General features: G+C 39.9%; 1 protein-coding gene across 3 annotated transcripts in view; it reads left to right on the top strand.

Annotated features, from left to right (window-relative positions):
* The first annotated feature begins 1,008 nt into the window (after positions 1-1,008).
* LOC105216900 (uncharacterized) overlaps positions 1,009-7,813 on the top strand; it is a 28,336-nt gene continuing 21,531 nt past the window's right edge. For 2 of the 3 annotated variants that reach the window (XM_054233859.1, XM_029043288.2), the window contains exon 1: positions 1,010-3,110. The gene's annotated coding sequence lies outside the window, so the exon portion shown is untranslated. Of the gene's footprint in view, positions 3,111-7,813 lie in introns of all 3 variants that reach the window. The other variant, XM_029043290.2, reaches the window with a different exon arrangement.

Here is a 7,813-nt window from a genome sequence, read left to right as displayed (position 1 = left end):
AATAATTTACAATTTTAATATATATTTAAAGGTCATGTGATTTCTGCAAAGCAATTTGGAAAAGTCTCTTATGTCGAAATGAAGTACATATTTGGCTTGCAATATATTATATTCGAAATTGTTTGTACTTCCCTTAAACCGGATTCGGTCAATCTCAGCACACCGCCGATTACACGCAAAACAACAGTCCCCTCATCTAAATTACTCCGCTCTAATTACATTTTCTGCACATCAATTAATTTCAATTCGTTCGCACTTGAACTCGTCTTTTCAATTAAATTTCGAATGGTCGCATTAATGAGAGAGATGTTGGGATTGCTTTTTTGCTTAGTCGCTTGTTTTTTTAAATACGTTATTATCAAAATTTATTGCATTCCTTAAGCTGGCTATTAAAAACACCGTTAACGTTGCAAACTCATCGTCTACAGCTAATTTAATTTAATATGCAAGTAAGGTCGCTTGCATATTGAGCGAGACCTTCACAATGCGCTTGCGCTAAACCAAAATCATTGTTTAGAGAAGGAAATTTGTAAATAAAAGACAGGAGCGGATTTTGGTGACATTAGAGAAAGCTGCTTTACATGTATCAAAATGTGAGTATATATTATTCTTAAGCTACCGGTCTAAATATTAAAAAAATAACAGCTTGGTCTAGGTTCTACTTAATATACTGTGTGGTTATATGGTAAACCAAAATATTTTACAAAGTAAAAAAACATTTAAAACTGCTACTTAGTCTCTGTAGATTTCAAAAAATTATTCAAAATCAATTTCTACTTTCTTCATTTTCTCAGCTAACTTCGTTGGTAGTGCCTAAATGTATGCTTGAAAATAATTTGTTTATGGTTGGAAAGAGGAGCTCGCTGAAAGGAGTTGAATTATTTGCTAAATTCTAATTTTAAATTTATCTATGTATTTTTTCATTAGGTTTAACTCTTCTGAAATAAATTAAACTTTGAGGGAATCTCAGCGCCCCATATTTTGGTGGGCCTTCATTTTGGTTCGTGGAAATGTACGTGTGTCGTGCCCGAGAGAATGCACAAGTGTATGGAAATTTTGCCACTCCAGCGCAGGGGTTGCGAATGTCAACAGTCGCCGAGTCAGTTGCTTGGTACATCTCAAACGTTGCGGACGCATTTCCGGTTAACGGAAAATAACGGCACGTACGGTTACTACAACACACACATTAGACCAACCCGAGACACAAGTATACATATAAAGTCGCCCCGCATAGGAGGACGAAGGCAGGCGGTGGATACACTGAGACTGAAAAAAATCTCGAATTCATTGTCAGGCTACAACAACACGCTTTGGCGGCTGGCCATCGTCGCGGCTATTTTGCATATTTTCACGCTTCTTAATTGATTTATTTTGTAACAATTTCCATTTTATTTGCGAAATACGAGCGAGTATAGAAGAGGTGCGGAGCAATTTGTGTGTTAATTTGAGAAAAACTTGAGTGAGTGAGTTTCTGAGAATTACATTACAATAACATGTAAGTGATACCGTTGTACCGTTGCAAAGAAATTGGCTTGAAAATCTAGAAAATCGCTAGCATTTTTTCTCGAGTGGCTAGACACCATTTATATGTAGTGTATAAGTATGTGTAGTACATAACGGCACATTGGCTGTGGATGAAAACGGAAACGGTAGACGAGTGCGCGTAAAGACCGCTATTGTAACGGCAAACGGTGGGGAATTGGCCTAACGGTGAAAGATTGGCGTATATAGTGTAAAATTCGTGTAAAAACGCAAATTATATATAACAGTGAAATCGAAGTAGTGCGCAACAGAGTGAATAGAATTTATTAATAATAATGAAAATTTAATAAAAAATAATATGTAAATAAAACGAATTGAAGCAGCATTAGTTGTTAAAATATAAATAAAAATAATTAGAAAAAAAAAACGAACAAATAATTGAAGCAAGTCGCTACCAAAAGTGTTCACTGAAAAATCGTATACAAATTTCAAAATTATTATTTATGTGTTTGTATTGATTTGCGCACGTGTGCGTCGATGAACATACAGATTTATATATGTATGTAGATAAGTGTAGGTGAATGCGAAAAATTGATACAATACAGAAAATTCCGACGGAATTGAAAATTTCTGACGAGAATACGAAAATTTCGCTCCGTGCAACTACAATAATAATAACAACAAGAAAGCAACCGACACCACCGCTATCATTGCCAACCAAACAACCCAAACAACAGAGCCAAATAATTACAACAATACTAACGAGTATAACTACAGTAGCAGCATTAACACCAACAAAAACAATTACAATAACAACAGCAGTCGCAGCGGCAGCAACAACTAACCACCAACAACCCACCCTTGTTGCATAAGCAGTTACTCATAATCACAACCACTACACTCCACACCTCACCACCACCCTCCGTCAACGTCTTTTGCTTGAACGCGTCCATCAACAAACACTCACCCACCCGCATCCGTTCGCCCCACTGCCCACACACCATTGCAGCTGGGATATAGCGCGCATCCTACAAGCATCCTGCGTGTGTGCCAACAAACAGTCAATCAACATATGCAGCCAACAGACCGACCCATCCCCCCACAAGACCGCACAGAGAAGCCGGCACTTCAGGCTCACTAGCACACTGACAAACGCTCTCGCATTCTCTCTGGCGTTCGAGTGCTCTAGCGCTCTCTCCATTGCCTACTATAAACAACAAGAATTTGCTTTGGTGACTGCTGAATTCTAGTGCAGTCGCAACAAAAATAAACAACCAAATTGTGGGAAACATTCACCGAACGGCAAACGGTAAACAATCTCTACACTGACTACACAGCGAAGAAGATACACACACTGGTTGGCGCATAAGCCGAGCGGGGGCTATAATTTGTAGCGGGGTTGCAGCGAGGCGGCGCAGGTAGAGTAACGAAGGCGCATCTATAACGGCAACTATTAAAGTTTTTCCGCTTTTGTTTGGGTCTTTGATTATCATGTTGTTGTTGTTGTTATTGCCCACATTTCCGCTTTGTCACTGAAACAATAAGCCAAAGGATATGAAGGATATACTAGTAGTGGCGCTGATGATGATGACGCTGCGATGGCAGTTGCAGAATTCGCAAAGGATAAGGTAAATGATGCCGCATTCCGGCACACCATAATATGCTACAAAAACAAACATAAACACAGGCACACAACTTCACATATACTATCTACATACATATGTATATTATATATTTGTATTGGCACACAAATGGTTTTCTGCATATCACACCTCACCCCTCTTGGGTGGGCTTGGGCTTTACAAACTCTTTATATGTAAGTACATACATACTTATGTATGTGTGTGTGTGCAGCGATAGTGTACTAGAACCTTCGTGTAACTACTACCACACCATGTGGGCGGAGAGCGGGGCATGTGGCACTGTCTGTGTTGTACACTTTCGTGGCACTGCAGGCGTTCTCTTAGTGGGTCGTTAATGGAAGAGCGCAGCTGCATAGAAAAGCGGCGTGGTATGCCGTGACATACCAGCGCCTGCATTGAATTTTTGTTATCAGCATAAAATGCTCCCTGGAGGCTTTTCAGCTTTTCTGCCATTCAACTACAACATTGCAATGACAACAATAACAATAACAGCAACATTTTAGAGTTGTATATATTTAGTGTAATTTCGCCTATCACATACTAACAGCGTATCCTTTTGTGCGCGCACCCGCTCTCCCGTCGCGCCGCCCACCGGTTGCCTTTCAGTGAACTTCAGCTTGTACTTTTCTATTCCTACATTAATTTGAAATTTCGTCTACACAAATAGTAAATAAAAATCTGTATCCTTCCAATCCAGAGCGTATAGCGTAGCATATTTCTCAAGATTTCATTCTGTCTTTCTTGTTTTATTTCTTCATTTTTATGAGTTTGTAGTGCCATTGCTCGGCTCATCTCTTGCTTGGTTGATGATTATGCCGGGATTTGAATGGCAACGGATAATGATGGCAAACAATTGCAAATGTGCCCCAATAGTCTAATCAAAATCCACCCAAAAGCCGATGATAGTTGGTTGGTGTACTGGTATGCAAATATAGGAGCACAGCAATTAAAAGGATTCATTTAAAAGGATATCTGAGTGCCCAGTTCAAGGGATACAATAAATTAAAAAATGTTTTATTAATTTTATTTAAAATTTTAAATAAAATATTTTTGCCATTCTTGTAGCTTGAATAAAGGATCTTTAAATTTTCCGTTCTAATAATTCAAAGACATTCTATATCTAGACAAGTATCATTTGAAGGCTTATATCTAGATTTGAGGTTATAAAAATTTAGTAAATTTGGCAGTTGGATGGAAAAAATTGAGAATTTTCGTCAAATCAACTGGTTTATTTAGGTGACGTTTATTAGGGTACCTCAGTTGAGTACAATGGGCCTAAGTACGGCCGCTTGCGTTCTGACTCTTTTGCCTTCCTTTTCAACCAACTAACCAACGGTTGCTTGTAGCAGCTTAAACTCATCGAGAAGATGATTATTCGAGTATAATTCTGTATGGATGTACATACTTATGTCTGTCTGTTCTTTCATTGAGATACATATCTTGGTACAAGTGTTTATTTGTACTTTGCGGAGCTTTGAACGTTTGTACCTCCACAAATTGTCAGTAACGGAAAAGCTATAAACTACCGCAATTAAGCCACCAACTTTGCAATGGAAACAAATCAAAAATCGGTGCAGAGGATCACTGTACGTAGGGACATCAGTCGTTAAAAACATTATTAGAAAGAGGGATCTCTCGGTAATAGATTTTTTTATATATATCTTCAAAACATGCTGAAAACATTTTCATTTGTCATTTCATCATACAGTGTTGAAAATGGGTGAAATCACCCTCCATACAAATCTTATGTTGAAAATTATTAAATGTACATTACACAAAAGCTTTGAATATGAATTGGTATAAAAATTTGGCAATCGACGTGGCATTGCCGACTTTTGGGTCAAACTTCCCATTTAACATAATTTTAAACTCTATCTGATTTTTTCCTCTACAATATATAAAAGAAGTACCAAAGAAGAAGAAGAGGAAGGCTCTACACAAATAGTCCATTCATGGCGTTTTAAAATATTCGAAATCAGACAATATCATACTTGGTCCTTCTTTACATTTTTTGCATCATATTCTTTTCGAAGTAATCCAATAGAGTTAAATATGCTTAATATGTGATGCTTAATTTATATCACAGTCTGTCACTCGTTCACAGCAAACATAATCAACATCTGAAGAGTTTTCATTGTAATAACATTATTATAGGTGAAGATGCATAATAATATATGTATTTATATACGAGGAGTGTTCAAAAGAATGGTGCATTTTCAATTCTATCCAAAATTTGTTTGATTTCTTTGAAGCTAAAGAGTACAATCCTTTGTAAATTTATGTTGTTATTAAATTCTAATTATTAAAACATTGAAGCGCCGAAAGATCGCCAGCTTTAATTTCCTTAAAGTGTACTTGGATATGCATACGACACCATATAAAGAGTTATCCGAACCCAATACAATTGTCATCTGTGCCCCGCGGGGCCCCGTCCGCCTGGTAATTACATCATACGTGTGTGTATGCTACTGCCACAAACATTACTTCGCGTGTGTGATGCAGTTTGAGCCAGTTTGACTCCAAGTTGGCTTTATGGCCTGCCCAAGCACATACTCGTTTGAATGTATGTCCTAACTAGGACCCCTTACATGCAAATATTCATGGCACATGTGTGCATATCCGCCTGTCGGCCACTTGATATGAAACGTTGACAGAACTAGAACAACTGGAAGTTATTGTTACAAACTCAAGCGAGCGTGTTATGAAGTTAGTGAGGGCGTTAAACCACTTACTCATACTCATACATACATAGGCTTTTTTCTCGTCAGCTCGCATGCTGATTCAAAAAAATTGAATTTCATTATATCAAACTATTTGACAGCAAGTTTTGCATGGAGAACATTGATTGCGAGGCGACATACTGTGCTGGAGGGGCAATATGGAGCCGTTAATGGATTGAGTAATTTAAAGGGACAATATTCATTTGAGAAAATAGGGCAAGTAGAAAATAATGCTTGGAAAAGTGATGTTGAAAATGGTTTGTGGAAAGCAATCGTATTGAAGTACGGAATAAAGCTGATTGAATTTGTTCCACAAATTAAAGTTTATCCATTTTCTAAATAATCTTAGTACGATTCTCGTTTTTCTTTCAGTAGTGGAATTAAAAATATAACGTTTTCCATCTTTTATTTTGTAATCCATATTTATTAAACAAACATAAATTGTATAGTTGTATTTCATTAATGCCTACCAATGAAAAATCTACGAAAGCCTCGGATGAGACACCCCCCTTTTGATGACGACCCCTGCAAACGTTTTAAGGATAATGATATAAGGGCATGCACTTGGAATGTCCGGACCCTTAATTGGGAAGGTGCCTCTGCCCAGCTGGTTGATGTCCTCATACGACTCAAGGCTGACATCACCGCCATCCAAGAAGTGCGATGGTCGGGACAAGGACGGAAGAAGGTGGGTCCTTGTGACATCTACTACTGCGGCCATATAAAGGAGCGCAAATTTGGTGTAGGATTTGTGGTGGGAGAGAGACTCCGTCGCAGAGTCCTGGCATTCACCCCGGTGGATGAACGTCTTGCCACAATCCGCATCAAAGCGAGGTTCTTCAACATATCGCTGATTTGCGCCCACGCCCCAACGGAAGAGAAGGACGATGTGACCAAAGATGCTTTCTATGAGCGCCTAGAACGCACCTATGAGCGCTGCCCCCGCCACGATGTCGTGCTTGGCGATTTTAACGTCAGGGTGGGTAAAGAAGGTGTCTTTGGCACAACAGTCGGAAAATTCAGCCTCCATGACGAAACATCGTCAAACGGCCTGAGGCTGATCGACTTCGCTGGGGCCCGAAATATGGTCGTCTGTAGTACCAGATTCCAGCATAAGAAAATACATCAAGCTACTTGGCTGTCTCCTGATCGAAACACGCGGAACCAAATCGATCACGTTGTGATAGACGGAAGACATGTCTCCTGTGTTTTAGACGTGCGTACGCTCCGAGGACCAAATATAGACTCGGACCATTATCTGGTCGCAGCGAAGATACGCACCCGCCTCTGTGCAGCAAAGAATGCCCGTCAACAAACACAAGGAAGGTTCGACGTCGAAAAGCTGCAATCGCAACAGACAGCCACGAAATACTCTACTCGACTTGCACTCCTGCTCTCTGAGAGCACTCATCAGCATCTCGGTATAAGGGAACTGTGGAACGGCATCTCAAACTCACTGCGTACCGCTGCAGCCGAAACAATTGGTTTTCGGCAACGACAAAAAACAAGCTGATACGATGAGGAGTGCCGTCTCGCAGCGGAGAGAAAACAGACTGCCTACCTCGCAACGTTGCAAACGACCACAACACGTGCGGGATGGGATAGATACCGAGAGCTGAAGAGGGAAGCGAGACGCATTTGCAGACAAAAAAAGAAAGAGGCCGAAATGCGTGAGTACGAAGAGCTTGAGAAGCTGGCAGACAGAGGGAATGCTCGAAAAGTTTATGAAAAGATGAAGCGACTTAACGAAGGTTTCAAGACCGGAGCATCCTCATGTAGAGACCAAGGTGGTAATCTGGTACCGATGTTAAGGGCATACTGGGATTATGGAGGGAAAACTTCTCCGACCTGCTGAATGGCAGTGAGAGTACAACACCAGGAGATGGCGAACCCGATCCCCCAATCGATGACGATGGAACAGATGTTCCATTACCCGACCATGAAGAAATTCGAATAGCAATTACCCGC

Source organism: Zeugodacus cucurbitae, chromosome 6 (genome assembly GCF_028554725.1).
Source record: "Zeugodacus cucurbitae isolate PBARC_wt_2022May chromosome 6, idZeuCucr1.2, whole genome shotgun sequence".
Lineage (NCBI taxonomy): Eukaryota > Metazoa > Arthropoda > Insecta > Diptera > Tephritidae > Zeugodacus > Zeugodacus cucurbitae.
This window is presented reverse-complemented; position numbering and strand designations above follow the sequence as displayed.